Here is a 23,281-nt window from a genome sequence, read left to right as displayed (position 1 = left end):
CCCAAAGGCCTGATAATTTTTCTGAAGAGCCAGGGGTAGTCGGAATGGCTACCCGTGGCCATTTACTCCGACACCTGGCCATACGTGTGCGCCAGTAGGCTTTCGAGACCCCGCCCGTATGTACGTACGTGGCCGTATTTACTATCTTGCACCCTGGTCATTGTACGTATGTGTACATGCTATGTGCGCGCCTCTACTACGACACGTGTGCGCCTCTACTACGACACGTGCGCGCCTCTACTACGACATGTGTGCGCTTCTACATCAACCAGTATGTACGTACACGTTTGCGACCACAATGACAACGCTACGTACGTTTCGACCAGGTGGGTCTCGACTATCAGGCACTTCCTTGCATGCGAAGATGTAGCTAGTGGGTGCCAGCAGTGAGGGGGCGAATCATTTTTTATGCCCGTAAAAGGACGCACTTCCTTGTGTGCGAAGATGTAGCTAGTGGGTCCCAGCAGTCAGGGGGAAACATTATTTCGCGAAATATGGTGGCCCGTCCGGTGGGTCCTTGCTGTCAGGTGGAGGAATCATTATTTTCTGCGTAATAAGGAGGCACTTCCTTTTTGCGGCCGTGGACCCAGCTGTCAGCCTCTTCATGTACAATACTCTTCCGATGGAAGTCGGTCGTTGACCACATTGACCACACCACGCCGAGAGCACCAAGGTGGTGGACGACGACGAGGCCTAGGAAGGGGATGACGCGGAGCCGGGGAAGGCGCGGCAGTGGATGCCCACGCGGAGAGGAGTATGAGGGTTCACTAGTTCGGCTGCGGTGTGAGGCTGTCATCCCCGCAGGGCTGGCCAGCGGTGGGAGTTGTAGGGGGTGGTGAGGCCTCCGCGGTAGCACAGCCGGCCACGGGAGGCAGGAGCAGGTGGCACGACTGGCGCTGCTTTGGGCGGCTGGAGCAAGAAGACCAGAGGTTGAAGAATCACGACGGCCGTTGGATGGACATCGTACGATCACTGCGGCTAGAATCGTTTATATTGACAAAGTTGACAAAGCCCTTGGTACGCGTCAACTTAGTAGGCCCACACAGGTCAGCCTCCGAAACGGTGCGCCCCAGAGGTCAGGGGGAGGAATCATTTTTTGGGCGGCTGAAGCTAGAATATTCGAGATTGAAGAAGAAGCAGGACATCCGTTGGATGGACATCCAACGGACACTGCTCCTAGAACTGTGTGTTGACTATAAGTTGACGAAGCCTTGCATATGCGTCAACTTACTTTTTTTAAGGGACGCGTCAACTTAGTAGGCCCACAAGTGTGTGGCAGAGAACTTATAGCCCATTTGCGATTTGTAAGAATGTACAACCCATTTTTGAATTCTAATGGAATTTACTACAGCCCATTTACAGTTTGTTAAAAGTACAACCCATTTTCTAGCTAGGACAACGATTAATAATTTCAACCAACCGTTCAAAACAGAATTCAATAAAATTTCCCAGATTATGATGGGATCCGAAATATTTTATCCCAAATTTCTAGTTAGATTAAATACAATTTCAATATAAATTTGTATTACGTAAAAATCGATCGAAACATTGCGCGCGGAACAATTAATGAAATTAAAAATTTCAAAATCCAAAAGAAATATTTTATAAACTAAATACGTGTTTGGTGCATTTTTTTATAGTTACTGCCCAGTTTTTATAATTACATCCCATTTATTATTTCTTAAAGCCCATTTTCTTGTTAAGCCTAATGCATCCCTCCTAGGAAAGATTTGCAGCCCAGCGGGGCGCAGAATAACAAGTTGACCCGGATTGTGTACAACTGTGGGCCCAGTTGCATTGCTGATGTTGAAAAAAAGGCCTGTGTGGTATAGTACAACCTTAAATGGCCACTCAGCCCACATTCAGCGACGCCGGAAAGGCCCAAACAAGGCTTCTATACAACTTTTTGAAGTCACTGAGCTCAATTAGTAACTTAAGAAAAAAGTTAGAGTACAGTTGAACCTAATTAAAAGCTGTCACGACCGAAGAAATAACTCAACGGGTCCCACTTGTGTGTGTGTTAAAAGCTGTCACGAGCGTAGAAATAATTCAACGGGTCCCTCTTGTGTGTGTGCGTGTGTGTGTGTGTGTTTGTGTGTGTGTGTGAGAGAGAGAGAGAGAGAGACCCATCGTCGTTGCTCATAAAGACATCTTTCAGCCATGTGGATTGATGATGCTCAGTAAAAACTTATATAGTTGACACAATCATATAGAACATCATAGCACACTGAACTTGCATACAAAAATTTCACGCAGGCGGCACAATCAGGGTGGAAGCAGTGGATCGCTACGGGTAGGGCTATGTTGAAACCAACGAACTCGTACATAACGGTTCGTTGTCTTTATCAATGACGGGGAAATATCTTGAATGTTGTGCAAAGAAAATAGGCAGACAACACAATACATAAGTTCTGCTAGAACATTAAGTTGATGTACAACCCTTTCTAAAAAAGTTCAGGTAAAAAAATAGAACAGGTCATAATCAAATGTACTGGAAAATCAGTGCTTCACACCCATAGCTCAGATTTAACTAGTACAGTATCTGAAAAGATTCAGTTGTTACCTCAAACTAGAGCACATCCAGGCAGCCAGCCCCGCCTCTTCTCCCAAAGAAGCAATGGCCTCCGCCGCGCGATGGAGTAGGCCCTGTGCCATCCATCGTTCCGAGCAATATGAGGAAAGTTTGACGTTGACTCCTGTAATGGACGTCGTCGATGGACCCGGGCACCAGCGGCGGCGGCAGGACTTCGATTGATAGATTGACCACTTCTTCGACCTGCACGAACACTCGATACAGGTACATCCCTAACGTGGTCCGCGGCGGCCTTGGTGGCAATGAATAGTACAACCCCGGTTCCTACACCGGTATCTCAACACCAATCACCTTCGGTATGGTGGACGGCTTCTTTATCCATGACATAGCCGTCAGAGCCCAGCTGTTTGGAGGAACAAACGTACTTACGAGCTCACCTCCAAGGTCGTTGATAAGCTCATTCATGGACTCGCTGTTCCAAGCACGTCGAGGCATGCCGTGGAAGGTAAGATTTGTTAAAAATTCAAGCTCAGAGGGCACCAAGCCCCATCCTGGGTGCCACCGATCAAAGCTCACCAGCGCGCCATCGCAAAACAAACGCCGGGAAGATTCAGACACATGACTGCAGTCGAAAGTTGTCCGGAACCTGACGAAGAAATTAGCCGGTAGCGGACAGACTTCGACGAGAAAGTCACTTATTTGGATGCCGTGCACAATGCCAAGAGCTTTGTCAAGGTCGTCCAGCGAGACAAGAGGCCGGTCGCCGTTGATGGTTACCATTAGCACTTTGCCGGCAAACTGGTCGTCAAGCGCCGCCATGCCACAGTTGAGCAACAGCACGCAGCACCCGAAGGCAGGACGGACCTTAGGATCTCCTTCTCGGAGATCCGCGTTGACTGGCGACATGATAGTGCGCTTCCATACAAGGAGTACATGAGGGGGATTTGGGGGAACTAGAGTAGGAATCGAGATTCTAGAGATGGGGGAGGGGCGGGAGATTGGGGATGAAAAGGTAGCATGAATTTCGAACACATGGCAATATGCTCTCGGCACGCAAGCGCACGAAAACACCGGTGGCGCCCACATGTCGTCCTAAGAGTCCCTATTCTTTCTTTTTTTGAGAGCCCAGCCTTTTTTGAGGATCTTTTGAGAGCCCGGCCTGAGAGTCATAATTGACCTATTTGGCATTGTGTTACTACTGGGACCATATTCAACGATACCTCACTGGCCCAAACAAGTGTAGATGATCGAAAAGACAGTGAGCTCAAATTATAACTTGAAAAAAGGAGATATACTCTGAACACTGGAGAGTGGTGATGCCCTCATTTAGCCCACCAGCAGTTCGAGACAATAAATAGTTTGAACCAACGATATATACAACATTCAAACACTGACTAGTGACTACTACTGACATAAACAGCAAGACATGATAGTTCATAAGAATTATTGCTACACGACCAAAAATGCACCCATCTGCAGCGCTCAGACTCTCGTGATCCAGACAAGAATGACATTCTAAATAGAGGCAACTATTACATAGTAAGAGTGACATAAACGAGGATGACCAAATGACAAGGAATATGCATAACTAAAGAGAGAACTACCCATCCAGAACAAGCATCAAAGACAACAAGTCATTCGAAGAGGGATGATCCAACACAATCAAAATTTGCAGCCCCGGTTCAGCCACTAGTGATCCGGAGACACCAGTACTCCACCCTTTCGACGGAACATCCCAATTACCTATCAACCTGAATGCTTGAACCACATCACTGCCTGTCGGACCCGACACATCCAAGGATCAAAGTTAATCTAGATGCCTTTGTCATTCTCACCTTCTTTTGGCTGCAGGCTGTATCGTTGACAATCAGGGGAGTTTGCTCCCGAACACCTAGGGCTCGCCGTGTTGACACAGTTTTCCATAGCAAACTGAGCCTCTCTGCCATCAAGGTCGTTCCCAACGGTGATCTCCTGGTTAATCGGATAATTGGGTCCGAGAAATAGAGAGTGTGAACCAAGGCTGTTTACCTGCCTCCAACTCAAAAATCCTGAAGGCCCCAACAAGCTGGTATCCTTCTCATAGAACTAACATCCACTATCCGGATACTCATGTATTTCACGGTGCTTGAATACAGTGGGGTATTTGCAATGTAAATTTTTCGGCTCATGTGTATGAATGATCATCAGTCTTTTGTCGTCGTTTGATCGAGTGAGGAACCAGTTGTGCTTCCCTGTTTTTGGCAAAGGTGGTGTGATTACAAAGGGAAGTAACTGTAGGGACACTGCATCATATCAAAAAGGATAGGCATTGTTAATGTAAGATCAGCATTGTTCAGAGTATGAGTAGGATAATTCAAGAAACAGCATTGATATGTCCCTGTTGGAACTGGGAGGAAAATATAGGGAAATGTATACTGGGTTCGAAAATATAGAAGTGGTATGCATGGTTATACTCATGTTATCTCACAATCGATTCTTCACAGGAAACTACCATGTCATGCATGCTATGTAATCATATTCTTTCCTCACAAACAAATTCTTCAAGGAAACTAACAGACCATGCATTGTTATATACTCATGTTCTATGGGCAAAATTTTTGTGAGGATATTGTTATAGCCATTGATTGCTGAAGGGCGAACATAGGTATGTACACATGGTAAGCATTACAGGATTTCACTACTTCCAAATATAGAGTTCTCCATATGCACATTTACTTCCCTAATGTATGGTTAGATGAAACCAACAGTGTGATGCATGTTTCTACATCATGAAAATGAGGAAACTAAAATGGCCATTGATACACACTCATATTTAGTAGTATACTAGCCAAAAGAGCCCGTGCATTGCAATGGGACAGAAAACACACACGCTCTTAACCCAATAACCACAACTTGAGACCCTGATAGATAGACGTTCTTTATTTTAACATGGCATCACATTTGTGTTCCCGACGGTGGTCTCAACGCTCACACAACGAAAATACATTTGAATTTGGTCAGTCCTAAGGCGTCTCTCTCTCTCTCACGCGCGCGCGCATGCTCGCACACACACAAGCGCTCAGAATAAGATGAGAAAAATGTTCTTTTTTCCCGCGAGGTTTTTCAGAGTTGTGCATGCATGGTTATCAATGTTTTCTTTCCTCTCAATCTGGTTTTAATGTGTGTTTATTTGCAATTTGGATTGCCACCAGTGCTTATCCTCCATCTCACCCTCGCCGGCAATGGCCACGGTGTTCACACAAAACAACAAAAAACGTGTTTGAATATGGTTAATCATAAGGTGTCTCTCTCTCTCCCTCTCTCTCTCTCTCTCTCTCTCTCTCTCTCTCGCTTTCTATCATTCTCGCGATGAGAAATCTGTTGTTTTCCCCTGCGACATTTTTCAGAGGTATGCATGTGTAGTTATCGATATTTTTTTCCTATATGGTTATAGTGGGCTGTTTATTTGCAATCTGCATCGCCGCCGGTATGAAAGAAAAACGGATCTTGCGCTATAAATTATAAGTTTGCTTCCAAAACAATATTTTAAAAATATTTAACAGGTAAAATTAACATCATATTTAGATTCCACGGATTTTTCTAATAAAATTTCATATATAATATGTTAAAATTGAAGTTACGGTTTAAAAGATACGAATAATTTAGAAAATCATTTGTTTGATTTAAATATATTCCAAAATACTATTTAAAAATACTTAACAGGTAAAAATAATCTCATATTCATATTATGCATATCTTTCTAATCAAATTTCATACATAACATGTTCAAATCGGAGTCACGGTCTAAAAGATATGGATGATTTAAAAAAGCATTTGTTTGACTTAAATATGATCCGCGAATGAATTACCTAAAACATCAGGGGGGTTTCAAAAATGTAAAATAACGGTTCGGGTGTGACTTAAATCCGGACGGCGGGTTGATTTGAAGAAAACACAAGGACTTTTGTGTAAAATACAGAAAAACGATTCGTTTTAACTTAAAACAGGACTGCGGGTTGAATTCTCTGAAATAGAGGGACTTTTCTGAAAAATGTTATGATGGACGACCAGAAATCCAATTTGCTTTATTATTAGGTAAAGATAGATTACTATAAAATAAGGAGAATATCAATATCTTCCTAACCGTTTGATTATTCAGTGGTACAAATTGGTTGTAATGACATGGTCACAATCGCATGAATTAACTCATTCCGAATATAGCTGATTTACGGCGTCTCTAATACATTGCCATTATTCGACTCAAATTCTGCTCAAACGGGGATATGTCAATCATCAGAAAAAGTTCTGCCATTGCATCATCATTAACATCAGAAGGAAACAACTTACACATGTCGTCCCAGCAATACGTGGTGCCATCTGCTTTGTCGATCGCGTTGATGATGCCGTTGTGTTCAATAGCATCACAGAAGTGTGTATCAGCTTTGACGACGATCCACTGCAAGCTGAGCTGTCTCCAGCTAACGAAGGCACCGGCAGAAAGATAGGCGAGTCCCTTGTCGAACAAGGCAATTAGCTTGAATTATGCGTAATCCGCATGTCGTGTGGGCACTTGGTAGATTACAATCTTCTGCGAAACAAGGTGCATCCAAATGACGACGTAATCTAGATGACTTGGACCACGACAGTAAAACTCTATATCATCCAACGGAGGAAGGATAATCTCATGGGAGGTCTGGAAGTTCACGAGAAGCAACTTTTTCCCGTATTCTCTGACGGCAGCCATCCAGTGGGAGTTCATGCCGACCCAGTACATACCTGCAAGAAGTTTCGGGCGATGGTGATCGGATCAAAGTCGAGGGAAATGAAGTACAGCGACCCACTATATACCTGCAAAGAAGTTTCGGCTAATGGAGGTGGGATTGAAGTCGAGGGGCATCATGTACGCCTCCGTATCATGGTGAGAAAATCTCGCAAGACCAGATAGCAGCAAGCAGGGTGTCTCGAAAAGCTTAGGCCTCGCTTCGACGATGGCCATGTGCATGCCCCTCGAGCATGCAGCCAGCCGCAGGGCGCTCAACATATCCATACACAGACAACAGAGGTCGAGGACGTCACTGGGGAGATTGCTCCAATCGCAGCTCATATGGATGCTGCGCGGTTCACATTCGGCCATGGTGGAGTTTGGAAGATGGGGTTTTGGGGGGCTTGATTTATGGGGGAGAAGGCTCTCGGTGCTGGAGCGGCTAGCGAGGGAATAGTTGTACTGGGGGAGGCGAGCGAGGCAAGGGTACGCGGGGGCACAGTGAGATGATGAAGAGTGAACTCAGGATCTCCGGCGAGACGGAGATGGAGATGGAGTGGTGCTAGGGGAGAGGGAGACGAGGCGAGGCATGCAATACAGCGGCGGCGACAGTGACTGCACAGTGCACAAGGTGAGTCTGACTTTGGTAACACGGACACGCCGCCTGGACTCGTGTCACCTCGGGCACAGGGTCTTGTCACTTCACTATGAGGACCGGATGAATAATAGTATTCTGACCATCAAGTGTACCATAGTTGTACTACTACTAGTAGTAGGAGTAGTAGGAACATGAGTAGTACTCCCGTGCTAGCATGCCTCTGGGTTCACTTCATCCTCTAGATATCATCCATATTACGAGCAGAACCAAATTCTTGTGCACGCGGAAGCGCGAAGAAGGACCTCTCTTTTTTGAGGATAACCGCATATTCCTTAACTAGAGAATGTTGTGTCTCCCACGCACGGGCCAATATCCATCCGAACCAGCTATGAAACATTTTTTTATCCGTTTGCATAGATCCCACCTGTCAGGAGGGGTGCAGAAATAAAAAGGAATCATAAAATGTCTCGCCATAGTGATTCGAAAGAGTGACCTCAACTAGCCAGTGGCACATGTAGGGCTAGAAGGATGGGCACGTACAGGGTCAGGCCCCACTCCTCAGTCCACCCGTGTAGCCGTCTCGTTTAGTCTACCTAGTCGTCTAATCAACTGCCTGCAGGCCACTTCTCCCATTTCCTTCTCCATCGGGAACCGATTTTCCTCGGCTTCTTCACTACTCCTTCATCTTCATTTGCATCCAAACCACACTGCATTAACATTGTTTTAACCTCTTCACATCCTCCTGGAGTAATTCTGAATCCCCTATAAATAATCATCTTCTTCAGTTAGACTAGCCATCTAATCCTAATTCTCCAAACCATAGCCCTCCGGTCCAACGGTTCCAAATGGCGAAAGAGATCGAGATGCAGGTTTTTAGCGTCCAACATGTCCTCATTGAAGGCTCATTGAGCATAGTTGCCACAGTCACCGACCACCCAAGGGTTGTTCGGAAGTGGATCAACAATGTATCCAACTTCCTCCAAAAGGCGGAGATGAAGGTCATCGGTCTCGACGCAGAGTACACGGAGCGTGCCAATGGGAAGATCCAACGTGCCGCCGTCCTTCAGCTGTGCCTCGAAGATGATGTTTTGGTATACCACATCATACACGTGCCCTCCATACCAGGTGAGCTTCACGATTTCTTGTCTCGGGAGGACGCATACTTCTGTGGGGCAGCCATCACAGGGGACAAATAGAAGTTGGAGCCGTACAACCTTGATTTGAAAAGCATCGCTGACGTACAATCCAAAATAAAAATTCCTGTAGAAGATTGTGATAAACCGACACCATCCCTATTCGACGTAGCAAATTTTGTGCTCGGAACAAATCTTCAGAAGGGTGATGAGACACTGGCATTAAGGTCTTCTGGATGGGAGAATTATCCCTTGACGTACAAGCGGATAAAATATGATGTCCTCGATGCCCGTGTGAGTTTCGAGATAGCTGCAAGGTCCAGAGAGCTTGTTGCGAAGCCGTCTCCCATATAAAATGAGAAGAAGAAGAAGAAGAAGAAGAAGAAGAAGAAGAAGAAGAAGAAGAAGAAGAAGAAGAAGATGCAACAGCAGCAGGGCATTATGGATGGATGAACTATTTCCTCTCTTGTAAAAAAAATTATTCCCTCTCTTTGTATATTGATATAGATGAACTATTTGGATGGTGTGCATGTCTTTGGAACAAGCAGTAGCGTGGGTCTGCTTGACTATAAGGAACTATTTATCCGCCTAGCTTTCTCTACAACTCCTTCCAGTGATCGGTATGGAATGCATGTGTCTGTAGACATGACAGCTTGTCCATGGAAGTTCAACTACGGCGACCATCACATTTCATCCACTGCCACTCGCGATTCCCACAACGCCGCTCCAACCCACGACACCACGTCCCCCGATGTGTGCCTCGTCCCTCGCGGCCGCACCACCCCTCTGCCTTCGTGTACATGACATGTGGGCCAACTGAAATGCGGCGAGCATCAAGTTTCTACACAGCCACACGCGGTTCCCACGACGCCGCTCGAACCCATGACACCACACGTCCCCCGACCTGCGGCTCACCCATCTCGGCCCCACTGCCCCTCTGCCTTCGGGATCATTACATGTGGACCAGCCACCTATCGGGTCCACATGTTATTGACTCAAAGACAGGTGTTGTAAGGCGCTGAAGCTCAGACCCGAGGGCCCCGAGAGGTAAATGTAACTCCTGCGCTAGGCCTTGTGGTGCTACCGCTGCACGAACTCGTGGCAAACTCGACATTTGTTTCTTTACTATACATGCACGCAACAATTCAATGGACATTGTAATCTCAACATGTGATGGGGAGCTCTAAATTTGAATTTGAAACTTATAAAATGAAAAAAAATTCAAAACAAATAAACTGGGAGAGAGGGAGTATACCGTAAGATGTGTCCCATACGAAACAAGTCCCCTGGTCTATCACCGCGAAGATGCAGATAGAAAGGAGCACAGCGTATTCGTACTCGTACGGCAACAAATCGACCACAGACAGCATCGTCCACCTTTGACTGCCATGTGCAAGGTTCGAGCTATCTTCTTCAGTCTCACCGTGGTTCCATTGTACCAATTCAGGTGGTGGCCTGTTGCATGGCTGATCCCAATGTTGGACAAAGGTTCTACGGGAACGGTGTCACCGTTGTAAATGTTGTGCAAATTGATGTTGGTACCCTCCTGTACATATGCAACCCAATCTCCACTCGCACCTGAAAGTGCAACTATCCCTAGGTGGTTTTGGTAATTCCTAACAACATATAGCTCATTGAGCTATTGCTATTCCAAGATAAACATTTCAGGAAAGCTCAATGATTGGCATGGCATGGATTAGAAAGTGGACCCTTCAAAATTCTAAGGACAAAGGATTGGCTCAAGCTCAAAACACAAGACTCTACATTTTCTATTTTAGTGATCCAAGATCACATTGAGTCTATAGGAAAAGCTAGTACTATTAAGAAGGGATGAGGTGTTTATTAATGAGGATCTTGCTCAAAGTGCTTAGTGATATGCTCCAAAACCCTCCACTACTTTCGCATATACACATATGTCCTAAACCAAAAAGTCCAACTCGGCCCCACCGAAATTTCATATCCAGAGCCACCGAGTTCAGTTGTCATAGCCACTGCCAGAAACCCAAATCAATTCGGTCTCACCGATAGGGATCTCGGTCCCACCGAGATGGGGTTGTAATCTCTTTGTTTCCTTTTCGTAACATTTAGGTCAAACCGAGATGAGCGATTGGTCCCACCGAGATTGCAATGCAAACTCTCTGTTTCCCTTTCGTAATGTTTCGGTCCAACCGAGATGAGCGAATCGGTCCCACCGAGTTTGCGTCACCAACTCTCTGTTTGACTATTACCAAAATCGGTCTCACCGAGTTTGTGTAATCGGTCTGACCGAGATTACTTATGCCCTAACCCTAATGACATCGGTCACACCGAGTTGATCCAGTCGGTCCCACCGAGAATCCTAACATTCACATTTTGAACTAAATCGGTCCGACGAGTTTCATGATTCGGTCCCACCGAGTTTGGTGATTTGTGTGTAACGGTTAGATTTTGTGTGGAGGCTATATATACCCCTCCACCCACTCTTCATTCGTGGAGAGAGCCATCAGAACATGCCTACACTTCCAACACATATTTTCTGAGAAAGAAACACCTACACTTGTGTTGAGGTCAAGATATTCCATTTCAACCACATGAATCTTGATCTCTAGCCTTCCCCAAGTTGCTTTCCACTCAAATCTTCTTTCTACCAAATCCAATCCTATGAGAGAGAGTTGAGTGTTGGGGAGACTATCATTTGAAGCACAAGAGCAAGGAGTTCATCATCAACACACCATTTGTTACTTTTTGGAGAGTGGTGTCTCCTAGATTGGCTAGGTGTCACTTGGGAGCCTCTGACAAGATTGTGGAGTTCAACCAAGGAGTTTGTAAGGGCAAGGAGATCGCGTACTTCGTGAGGATCTACCCGAGTGAGGCAAGTCCTTCGTGGGCGACGGCCATGGTGGGATAGACAAGGTTGCTTCTTCGTGGACCCTTCGTGGTTGGAGCCCTCCGTGGACACGCGCAACCGTTACCCTTCGCGGGTTGAAGTCTCCATCAACGTGGATGTACGATAGCACCATGTATCGGAACCATGGATAAAAAATCTCTGTGTTAACATTGCGTTTGCTCCTTCAAACTCATCCCTTTACCTTCATATGCAATTGTTTTACATTCCGCTGCTATACTCTTAGAATTGCATGTGTAGGTTGATTGCTTGACTTGTGCTAAGTTGCTAAAACCTGCCAAGAACTAAAATTGGGAAAAGGCTAGATTTTTATTTGGTCAACTAGTCTAATCACCCCCTCTAGACATACTTCTGATCCTACAAGTGGTATCAGAGCTTTGGTCTCCATTTGCTTTGATTTCGATAGCTTTTGGTGGTCATAGCCTTGGTTTCACAACCTAGGAGAGTATGGCATCTAGCGAGGGAAATTACCACTGTAGAGGTCCTTATTTTGATGGTACTAATTTTGCTAGTTGGAAGCATAAGATGAAAATGCATATTCTTGGACATAACCCCGCAGTTTGGACTATTGTGTGTATTGGCTTGCAAGGTGAATTCTTTGATGGGAGAGAACTGAACCGTGAAGCTACCGCGGAAGAATTGAAGATGCTACAATACAATGCTCTAGCTTGTGATATTCTCTTCAATGGATTGTACCCCGAAAAATTCAACAAAATCAGCCGTCTTGAGAATGCAAAGGAAATTTGGGATACTTTGATTGATATGCACGAAGGTACCGACTTCGTCAAGGAATCCAAATTGGATGTGCTTCAAAGTAAACTTGACAAGTTCAAAATGAAGGATGGTGAAGGTGTCGCTGAAATGTACTCTAGGCTTGCTCTCATCACAAATGAGATTGCCGGCTTAGGAAGTGAAGAGATGACCGACAGATTCATCATCAAGAAGATCCTAAGAGCCTTGGATGGAAAATATGATACCATGTGCACATTGATCCAAATGATGCCCAATTACAAAGATCTCAAGCCAACGGAAGTCATTGGAAGAATTGTTGCTCATGAGATGTCACTCAAGGATAAGGAAGAGCTTCACAACAAGTCAAGTGGTGCTTACAAAGCCTCGTGTGATGCTCCCACATCATCAAGTGAGAAGCAAACCTTCAATGAAGAATTGAGCTTAATGGTGAAGAACTTCAACAAGTTCTACAAGAGTAGAAGCAAAGAAAGAAGCTCCAAGTCAAGGTCCTACAATGACAAAAGATCTTCTAGTCGTGAGCGAAATTGTTACAATTGTGGAAGACCCGGACACTACTACAATGAGTGTATGCCCCCCTACAAAAGAAGAGAAGATTCTCCAAAAGAAGAAGTAGAAGAGAAGAATCACCAACAAGAGAAAGGAGGAGTAGAGATGATCGTTATGAACGAAGACCCTATCGGAGAAGCAAGGATTCGGAAAGAAAGGAAAAGTCATCAAGGAGCTACACAAAAAGAAGACATCAAGCTCATGTTGGTGAATGGGTATCCGGCTCCGACTCCGACAATCACTTCGCAAGAAGTTATCACTCCGACTCCGAATATACTCAAGATGAAGGTGTTGCCGGTCTAGCACATGTGTCAACAAACTCCTACGACATATTTGACACAAGTGCTAGACCGGCAACACCTTCATCTTGAGTACATTCGGAGTCGGAGTATGATGAAGGAAACACATCCCGAGTATGTTGATTTCAATAGTGATGAAGATGATTTGCTAGGTGATGATGATTTACTTGTTGACAACTCTAGTGATGAAAACTATGATGAAACGTCAATTAATCATGCTAATCAAGATAAAACGAATGATGATGATAAGAAGGAGATTGAGCGTCTAACTAAAGAACTAAACACTCTTAAGTTAGCTCATGAAACTACCTTGGAGAATCATCGAGAACATTTAAAGACTCATGACAAGCTACGCTTTGAAAAGCTCAACCTTGAGCAAGAGCAAGGGTTTTTAAAGGCAATCATTGATGATCTTCGTAAGAAAAGTTCTTCTTACATTGCCAAGCGTTTACTCTTGTCTACTTACATGCCACAAGTTAAATCTAGCAACAAGAACAAGAAAGATTCTTCATCTAGTAGTAACAACAATCATGCTAAATACAATGTTGTTGCTTCTAGTAGTTCTCTTGATTCCACTAATGATTCTCTTAGCCAAGTTACACTTGAGAAAGAAAATAGCTTATTGAAGGAAATCATAGAGAAAGGTGTTTACAAGAGTCTTGCCGGAAGTAAGTAATTTGAGGAAATTGTGCGCAAGCAAGGAAGACACCGGAAGAATCAAGGTGTTAGTTTTGAACGAAAGTTCAATGCCAATGGAGTTGACTGGGAAGAAGATCAATACCCCAAGACGAAGTTTGTTCCTCAACAAGAGAAGTATGATCCCACTTCTTTCAAAGGAACACAAGCTCAAGATGATCTTACACTACAAGACCACAAGCAAAAAGGCAAGGACAAGCTTCAAGAGGAAATTGATGCATTTGAAGAAGCACCTAAGGCTTTGGTCAAGTGGATTCCCAAGACTACATCAAGTTCTACTTCATCAAGCACATCTACGATTCCAAGGATTCCCATCAAGATGATGTGGATCCCGAAGAAGAAGAATTAGAGAGTTCTTGAGGGTGACTCCGCCAACATACTTCACTCTTATCATTTTGGCGAGGACAAGTGCAAATAACCTCCATATCTTGCACTAGTTCAAGGAGTCACAAACCCTCTTGTTGGTAAGACAAGGGACAAGGTAACCTAATGCTTTCTTGGACATCATCTTGTGTGTGCATCACTCTATGTCTATGGATATCCTTGTTTGTTCCTTGTGGGACTAACCCGTGTAGGTATTGAAAGTGCAACTCACTCCAAAGGATTGCTCCGAATGATCTACATCAACATTGAGCATCTACATCTTCAACACCTACATGAAGTCATCATCAACAAAACCCAAGGTTAGTTCATCCCTCTTAGGGGGGATATCACATCTAGGGGGAGCTTTACTCAAATCAACGAGCTAAAGCAACTCTAATGGTGTGATCACAACAATGCTTTATGTAAAAGTGGTAACCCCACTTGTGCTTAAACGATGAGTATGACCTATGATCAAGTGTTCTCATTTGACTCCTAAGTCAATACACTCATATATAGATGACCTAGTCATCGCCAATTGCTTGATAGATGCTAGAATGTTTGTGCATGCTTTGTCACATATTTCATCTGCCATTTTATTGTGTGAGCATGTTGGTTGCATAATTTACTCATTCGAGGATATCCATTTGTTGCTTTGATTTTTTGGCTTTTTCTCTTTTTGCCAAATGGATGACAAGAATGCCTAAGAACACCCTCTAGCTATCTATGTTTTTCTCGTCTCAAACTCTATTCATGCTACATCACAAAGTTTGATCAAGTCAGATTCGAACCACTCTGTGTGAGGAGCACTCGGAGATCCCGATTCGTCATAGACTTAAACCTCCAAAACCTCTTTGTACATCTTGGTCTGACCGATTCATCCTTTTCAGTCCTACCGAGTCACCAAGTTGATCTAGGGTTTTCAATCTTGGTGCAACTGATTAGAACTTTTCGGTCACACCGAGTTGCAGTAACTGCTTGCAGTTTTGCATCTCGGTGCCCCCGAGTCATTCCACTCGGTCACACCAACAGGGGCAGGTTATATATATACCGTCGTGTCAAATTTTGGAAATTTCTCCGAACCCCTTCGCCCGCGCGTAACCTACTCTGCCTCCTCTGGTCTCCGGATCGTCCTCTCGTCGCCAGCAACCTCCCGCCACTGGTCTCCGCCGCCGTCAACGAAAATCTTCACCACCGTTGCCGCTGTAGCAAGTTCGTCGCCGAACTAGGGTACGAACTTGATCATTGTGTTAATCCTTAACTCCGATTCTTAGCACATTGCTTTGCCATGATTCTTGCCATGATTGAAATCATCCTGTCCAGCGAAATCGTCTTGTAGGTTAGTTTTGATTTGAAAATTTAGGGTTAGGTCTCCGCCGAACTCATCTCAGACTGACCGAGTTGTAGAAATTGGTCTCACCGATTTTGGCTTAGGCCAGAGCACACGCATTTTCGGTCCGACCGAAAATTGCAAATCGGTGTGACCGAGTTCGATTCTCTGTGAAACCCTAGCAGTCTCGGTACCACCGAACTGTGACTCGGTCTAACCGAGTTCACTAGTTCAGGTTCCAAAAGCTGCTTCGGTATCACCGAGTTACAAATCGGTAGATCCGAAATGCTTTCTGTGAAGAACTAAAACTAAGTTTTTAAGTCATCCTTTTTGCAAAAACTCATGTACTTTGTGATGCTCATCTACTCTACCTCATCTATAACCTATTCACAGGGTCTGCTGACAGTTTTCCTGCAAGATGTCTGACCAAAGTGATAGCCAGAACAAGTCAGAGGAACAAGTTCAGTTGAGTGAGGGCACTAGTCCCTCTAGCAGCTGTGATGAAGGCAGCAGGAGCACTCCAAGCAATCTACCAAAGGCTGCCACAAGGACAAGAAAGAAGAGAACTTCTGACTCTGAGGATGAAGATTATGTGGCTGTTGAAGATGAAGCCACTTCAAAGAAGAAGGTGCTTAAGAAAGAGTATGGCTCAGCTGCTGCAACAAAACCTGGTCTGAAAACAAAGATGCCAGCAAGAAGACAGCCCATGTCTAAGCCAAGAAAAGTTGCCACAGGAGAAACAATGGAGTTCACTCTTGAACCCAAGGAAACTGGAGATGGCAAGAAGAGGAAAGAAAGGGTCAAGAAGACCATTTCCAGAGTTATTGGGAAGCCATCAATGATGAGAGATTCTGAGGAAGAGGAAGAGGATGCTGCACCAGCACCCAAAGCTCAAAAGCTCATGGGAGATGCAATCAGATGAGCGGCTGCTCCATCTAAGCCCAAAGCTGCTCCCAAGGCTGCTGCTCCAGCTCCAAAACCAAAACCCAAGAGGAGCACTAGGAACATCCCTGCTGAGGAGAAAAACAAGGCCCAGTGCCTCAAGCTGCTGAAGAAGAAGAAGAAGATTCTGTTGTTTTGAGAAAGCTGAAGCCCAAGATCCCTGATCACAATGATGCACACCCAGTTGCAGAGAATATGAAAATCAGGAAGGATTCAGGATTGAGACTATGGAGAGAGTCTGATCCATATGCTACCAGGAGAAGGACTGCTGTGGACTACAGATTCCACACTAAGGAACAACAGGACTTCTATGAGACAATTCTGCTTGACAAGAAGCCCATAGTGTGTGACATGAGATGGGTTGACTGGGAGTTCATCAAGGAGAATGAGGATCACTTCCCTGGTATATATGATAGCTTCAAGGCATGTGGAGTTGATAAGTTTGTGCCCCAGAAGTTCACCAAGTGGAATGATGAGCTCATTATGCAATTTTACTCCACTGCACACTTCTATCCAGATGGAAGGATTGTATGGATGTCTGAGGGTACTAGGTACCAGTCTATAGTTGAAGAATGGGCTCAATTGATCAATGCTCCTAAAGAACATGAGGATGACTTGGATATCTATGCAAAGAAGAAGAAAGACCACAACTCTATGGCCAACATGTACAAAGAGATCCCAGATGCTGCTTTGGATACACAGAAGTTTGGATCTGTCCATTACCTGTTGTCTGGTCTGCCAACAATCAATTAGATTCTACGGCACACACTGCTACCCAAGTCAGGTGATCACAAGATGATCAGCGTACATGCTATCAACTTGCTGCACATATTTGATGTCCCACAGAAGTTCAAGGTGATGAGCCTGATTGTGGAAACAATCAAGAGAACTGCAGCTGATCAGAAGAGAAGTTGTGGATATGCCCCACACATCCAGGAGCTCATCAACTCAAATATGGGCAAAGGCAAGTACATTTTGGATAAGGAGAACCTGCCCATCTACCCTGAATTTGAAGACAACACTGTTGTGATGAATGAGAATGAACCATCATCTGTGCAAGCACAAGAAAAGAGAGAGAAGGCTAAAGCTGAGAAAGCTGCAAAGATGCCAACTGTGGAAGAGGCATCTCAGGTATTATTGAAGAGCAAGCAAGACCAGCTTGGATATCTGATCCAATCCACTCTGAGGATTGAGCAGGGCTTGGCCACCCTGACCAAGAACTAGGAGAGCTTGGAAAGGATTATTGAGACAAAATTCTATGACCTTGATGTCAAGGTAACTGAAATCCAAACTGCGGTTGAGCAGCTCCAGGAGGAAGCAGAGGAGAAGAAGGGCAAGTCTACCACAGATGATTTTGCCAGAGTGCCCAGAGGACAGAGATCTGCTGCAGTGCTAGCGACAGACACTAGAGCTACAGCTTCAGCACCAGCAGCTACAGCTCCAGTTCCAACTCCAGCAGCTACTCCACCAGGTCCAGCTACTTCATTAGAAGCCTTCGTCCTTGGAGTTCTCTCAACACCACCTCCCGAAGATCAAGCCTGAGAGTCGTTTAGCACTATGCATTTTCAAACTTTTTGGTAACTTGTTGCCAAAGGGGGAGAAAAATGTATAGATCATAGGCTTCGAGAGAGAGAGAGTGTTGGTTTTTATCTCTCTTTGCACTTATTTGGTTTGATTTGAAACTTTATTGCATGCTTGTGTGATACTACTTTGTGTCCTTGTGAGATACTTATTTGATCATGTGTTTAATCATATGCTACCCTTAATGCTTGTTGGATAATGCTATCTTTCATATCCTATTATGATCATTCAATTTGCTTGGTGGTGAGTGCATGTTTTTAATCTCTATCATTTTGAGCGCTCCACCAAGATGTATGTGACATGGAAGAGTAACCCATGATCCTAATCGATTGTGCATTTGCATTCAAAAGAAAATCTTAAATAATGCACAAATTTAGGGGGAGCTCTTGCTTATCACATACTTCTCAAAGCGACAATGTTTTTTCAATCTTACTTATCATTTGTCGAAGCTTTGATCTATATGTTGTCATCAATTACCAAAAAGGGGGAGATTGAAAGTGCAACTATCCCTGGGTGGTTTTGGTAATTCCTAACAACATATAGCTCATTGAGCTAATGCTATTCCAAGATAAACATTTCAGGAAAGCTCAATGATTGGCATGGCATGGATAAGAAAGTGGACCCTTCAAAATGCTAAGGACAAAGGATTGGCTCGAGCTCAAAGCACAAGACTCTACATTTTCTATTTTAGTGATCCAAGACCACATTGAGCCTATAGGAAAAGCCAATACTATTAAGAAGGGATGAGGTGATGCTTAATGAGGATCTTGCTCAAAGTGCTTAGTGATATGCTCCAAAACCCTCCACTACTTTCTCATATCCACATATGTCCTAAACCAAAAAGTCCAACTCGGCCCCACCGAAATTTCATATCCGGAGCCACCGAGTTTAGTTGTCATAGCCACTGCCAGAAACCCTAATCAATTCGGTCTCACCGATAGGGATCTCCGTCCCACCGAGATGGGGTTGTAATCTCTCTGTTTCCTTTTCGTAACATTTCGGTCAAACCGAGATGAGCGATCGGTCCCACCGAGATTGCAATGCAAACTCTCTGTTTCCCTTTCGTAACGTTTTGGTCCAACCGAGATGAGCGAATCGGTCCCACCGAGTTTGCCTGACCAACTCTCTGTTTGACTATTACCAAAATCGTTCTCACCGAGATTACGTTATGCCCTAACCCTAATGACATCGGTCCCACCGAGTTGATCCAGTCAGTCCCACCGAGAATCCTAACATTCACATTTTGAACTAAATCGGTCCGACCGAGTTTCATGATTCGGTCCCACCGAGTTTGGTGATTTGTGTGTATCGGTTAGATTTTGTGTGGAGGCTATATATACCCCTCCACCCACTCTTCATTCGTGGAGAGAGCCATCAGAACATGCCTACACTTCCAACACATATTTTCTGAGAAAGAAACACCTACACTTGTGTTGAGGTCAGGATATTCCATTTCAACCACATGAATCTTGATCTCTAGCCTTCCCCAAGTTGCTTTCCACTCGAATCTTCTTTCTACCAAATCCAATCCTATGAGAGAGAGTTGAGTGTTGGGGAGACTATCATTTGAAGCACAAGAGCAAGGAGTTCATCATCAACACACCATTTGTTACTTCTTGGAGAGTGGTGTCTCCTAGATTGGCTAGGTGTCACTTGGGAGCCTCTGACAAGATTGTGGAGTTGAACCAAGGAGTTTGTAAGGGCAAGGAGATCGCGTACTTCGTGAAGATCTACCCGAGTGAGGCAAGTCCTTCGTGGGCGACGGCCATGGTGGGATAGACAAGGTTGCTTCTTCGTGGACCCTTCGTGGGTGGAGCCCTCCGTGGACTCGCGCAACCGTTACCCTTCGTGGGTTGAAGTCTCCATCAACGTGGATGTACGATAGCACCACCTATCGGAACCACGGATAAAAAATCTCCGTGTCAACATTGCGTTTGCTCCTTCAAACTCATCCCTTTACCTTCATATGCAATTGTTTTACATTCCGCTGCTATACTCTTAGAATTGCATGTGTAGGTTGATTGCTTGACTTATGCTAAGTTGCTAAAACCTGCCAAGAACTAAAATTGGGAAAAGGCTAGATTTTTATTTGGTCAAGTAGTCTAATCACCCCCCTCTAGACATACTTCCGATCCTACAGCACCGAGCCTAACCTGTGAAAAAGTGGGCAGGGGAGAATTAGGAAATGGACATGGAAGTAGTCTTTAGAATGCATTTACTACATGATCAAACACGTCTTACCTGCTCATCGGACAAAATCCGAGTGCCCCTCAACGTCGGCATCTCAAGGGGCGTCAACTTGCAACTACGGCCACACCATGCTGGAGAGACCCCTAAGGAAACATCCTCGTGCATTGCACGGAACATCAAGATGCATTTATATGAGTAGTTTATCTTGTGAGAGAAAAGGATGAACGAGGGAAGGCCTTATTTGGAAATGTGGAGAGGGGTGTAGGTTTCTTTTTGTAGAATTGCCACAGTTTTCTTCCTATCCATCAGATATAAATTGGACGGCCTATATTGCAGGGTGGCAGGCACACCATCATCACCAACTCTGTTATTTACAAGAGTAGAGACTAGCAAGATGCCCGTGCGTTGCACAGAACATCAAGATCTTGTGGGAGAAAAGGATGAACGAGGGAAGGCCTTATCTGCAAATGTGAACAGGAGTGCGGGTAAATTGTCATAGTTTCCTTCCTATCCGTTAGATATAGATCGGACGGCCTATTTTGCAGGATGGCAGGCACACCATCATCACCAACTCTACTTTTTATAAGAGCTCTTATAAAAAGGAGTGATGATGGTGTGCTTGCCATCCTGCAATATAGGCCATCCGATTTATATCCGACGGATAGGAAGGAAACTATGGCAATTTTTCAAAAAGATACCCACACCCCTCTCCACATTTGCAAATAAGGCCTTCCCACGTTCATCATTTTCTCGTGCAAGATGCCTGTGCGTTGCACGAAACATCAAGATCCATTTGTATCAGTAGTTTATCTTGTGGGAGAAAAGGATGAACGAGGGAAGGCCTTATTTGCAAATGTGGAGAGGGGTGTGGGTATTTTTTTTGCAAAATTGCCATAGTTTCCTTCCTATCCGTTAGATATAAATCGGACGGCCTATACTGCAGGATGGCAGGCACACCATCATCAACAACTCTATTTGAGTAGAGATAGAGATAGAGACTACTACTAACAATGTGTTGTCTCGTGCGTTGCAATGGATCCAAAGAGTAGAATAATACTTGTTCACGAGCTTGAAATATAAACACTCTAGTTTTCATATACATATATTAGTAAAAGTAAATCATGCTTCACTAAAAATATATTTCTTGGGCTGTTTTGATGGTTTGAAGATAACAGGTTTTAAAAAAATTGGAGCTGTTTTTCTTTACATTTTTTAGCGTGACACGGCATCCGGTGCACCTAAGCGTTTGAAAAAAATTGAGTTTGGGTCTGTGGCACACCCTGCGGCAAGATGCCCGTGTGGGCTTCTTCTATAACTAGCAAGATGCCCGTGCATTGCAGGGAACATCAAGATGCATTTTTTTTACAAAACACCTTTTGTGATTGACCCTTGCAGGAGTAATCCCATGTGTAAAAACTAATGATATCTCGAGAATTTTATCGAAGAAATGGTATCTTTTGAACAAGTTTTCTCTACTACTGCTCCTTGCAGTGAGTGGTATGCAATGCATGTGTCAGCAGACATGACAGCTTGTCCAGGAAGTTGAACAATGGCGACCATCACGTTTCTTGTTTCTACCACTTCCACACCCACACACGATTCCCACGAGGCCGCTCCAACCCACGACACGATGTCCACCGACGTGCGCCTCATCCCTCTCGGCCCCACCGCTCCTCTACCTTTGTGTGCATGACATGCGGGCCAGCTGAACTGCGGCGACCATCAACTTTCTACCACAGCCACACCCAATTGGACGTGGTTTGCCTGCTCCGCTCCTATGCTCCGATCCGTACTCCCGCACCATCAAATTTTCATCCAGCGGCTGTGACATATTTCATCCCGGGCATTAATCCTCAGCTGGAGTACTTATGTACTAAAGGTAGTACCCGCCGGTGTGGCCATCTACGCCTCGTAACGCCTCGCGCCCAGCTGTGGCACCCTCGCCACGGCCATGCCACCACCTGCCGGTTCATCTCGAACGAGTGAGTCGCGAACCACACCACCACCATGAGAATGACATGTGGGCCAGCCGCATTTAAGGTCCGCATGTCATTGACTCATAGGCCGGTGCACTAAGCCACTGAAGCTCGGTCCCGTGGGCCCTGATAGGGAAATGTAACTCCTGCGGCAGGCCTTGTGGTGATCCCGCAGTACGAGCTCGTGCCAAACCCGGAATTTGTTTCTTACTTCTACCAACTAGTAAGGTACACGTGCATTGCACGCATGAGATTTGGTAACCAAATCTCTACTCTTGTAAAAACAGAGTTGGTGCGGATGGTGTGTCTACCATCCTGCAATATAGGTCGTCCGATTTATATCTGACGGATAGGAAGGAAACTATGGCAATTTTGCAAAAAGATACCCACACCCCTCTCCACATTTGCAAATAAGGCCTTCTCTAGTTATGAATAAATAACACTCTATCAACGAGCCCCATCACACACCAAATTTCTTGGCTTTCGTGCTACAGCTAGATCTTCCCCTCGTTTCTGTTTTCCAACCCGGCAGCGGGCGGGGTGCGGTTTGCCAATAGTCCGTTTGCTCAATGGCGGTCCCACATGAAAGTGAAAATGCTAGTCAACACGCCTTCCCTAGCTATGTGGCGTGCCGGACGGGCCGTGGAGTACTCCCTATTCCCGGGCGTGTGGGGGTGCGACGCGAACGCGGCAGGCCTTTTCCTTTTACTGGCAATGTG

This window comes from Aegilops tauschii, chromosome 5 (genome assembly GCF_002575655.3).
Source record: "Aegilops tauschii subsp. strangulata cultivar AL8/78 chromosome 5, Aet v6.0, whole genome shotgun sequence".
Lineage (NCBI taxonomy): Eukaryota > Viridiplantae > Streptophyta > Magnoliopsida > Poales > Poaceae > Aegilops > Aegilops tauschii.
This window is presented reverse-complemented; position numbering follows the sequence as displayed.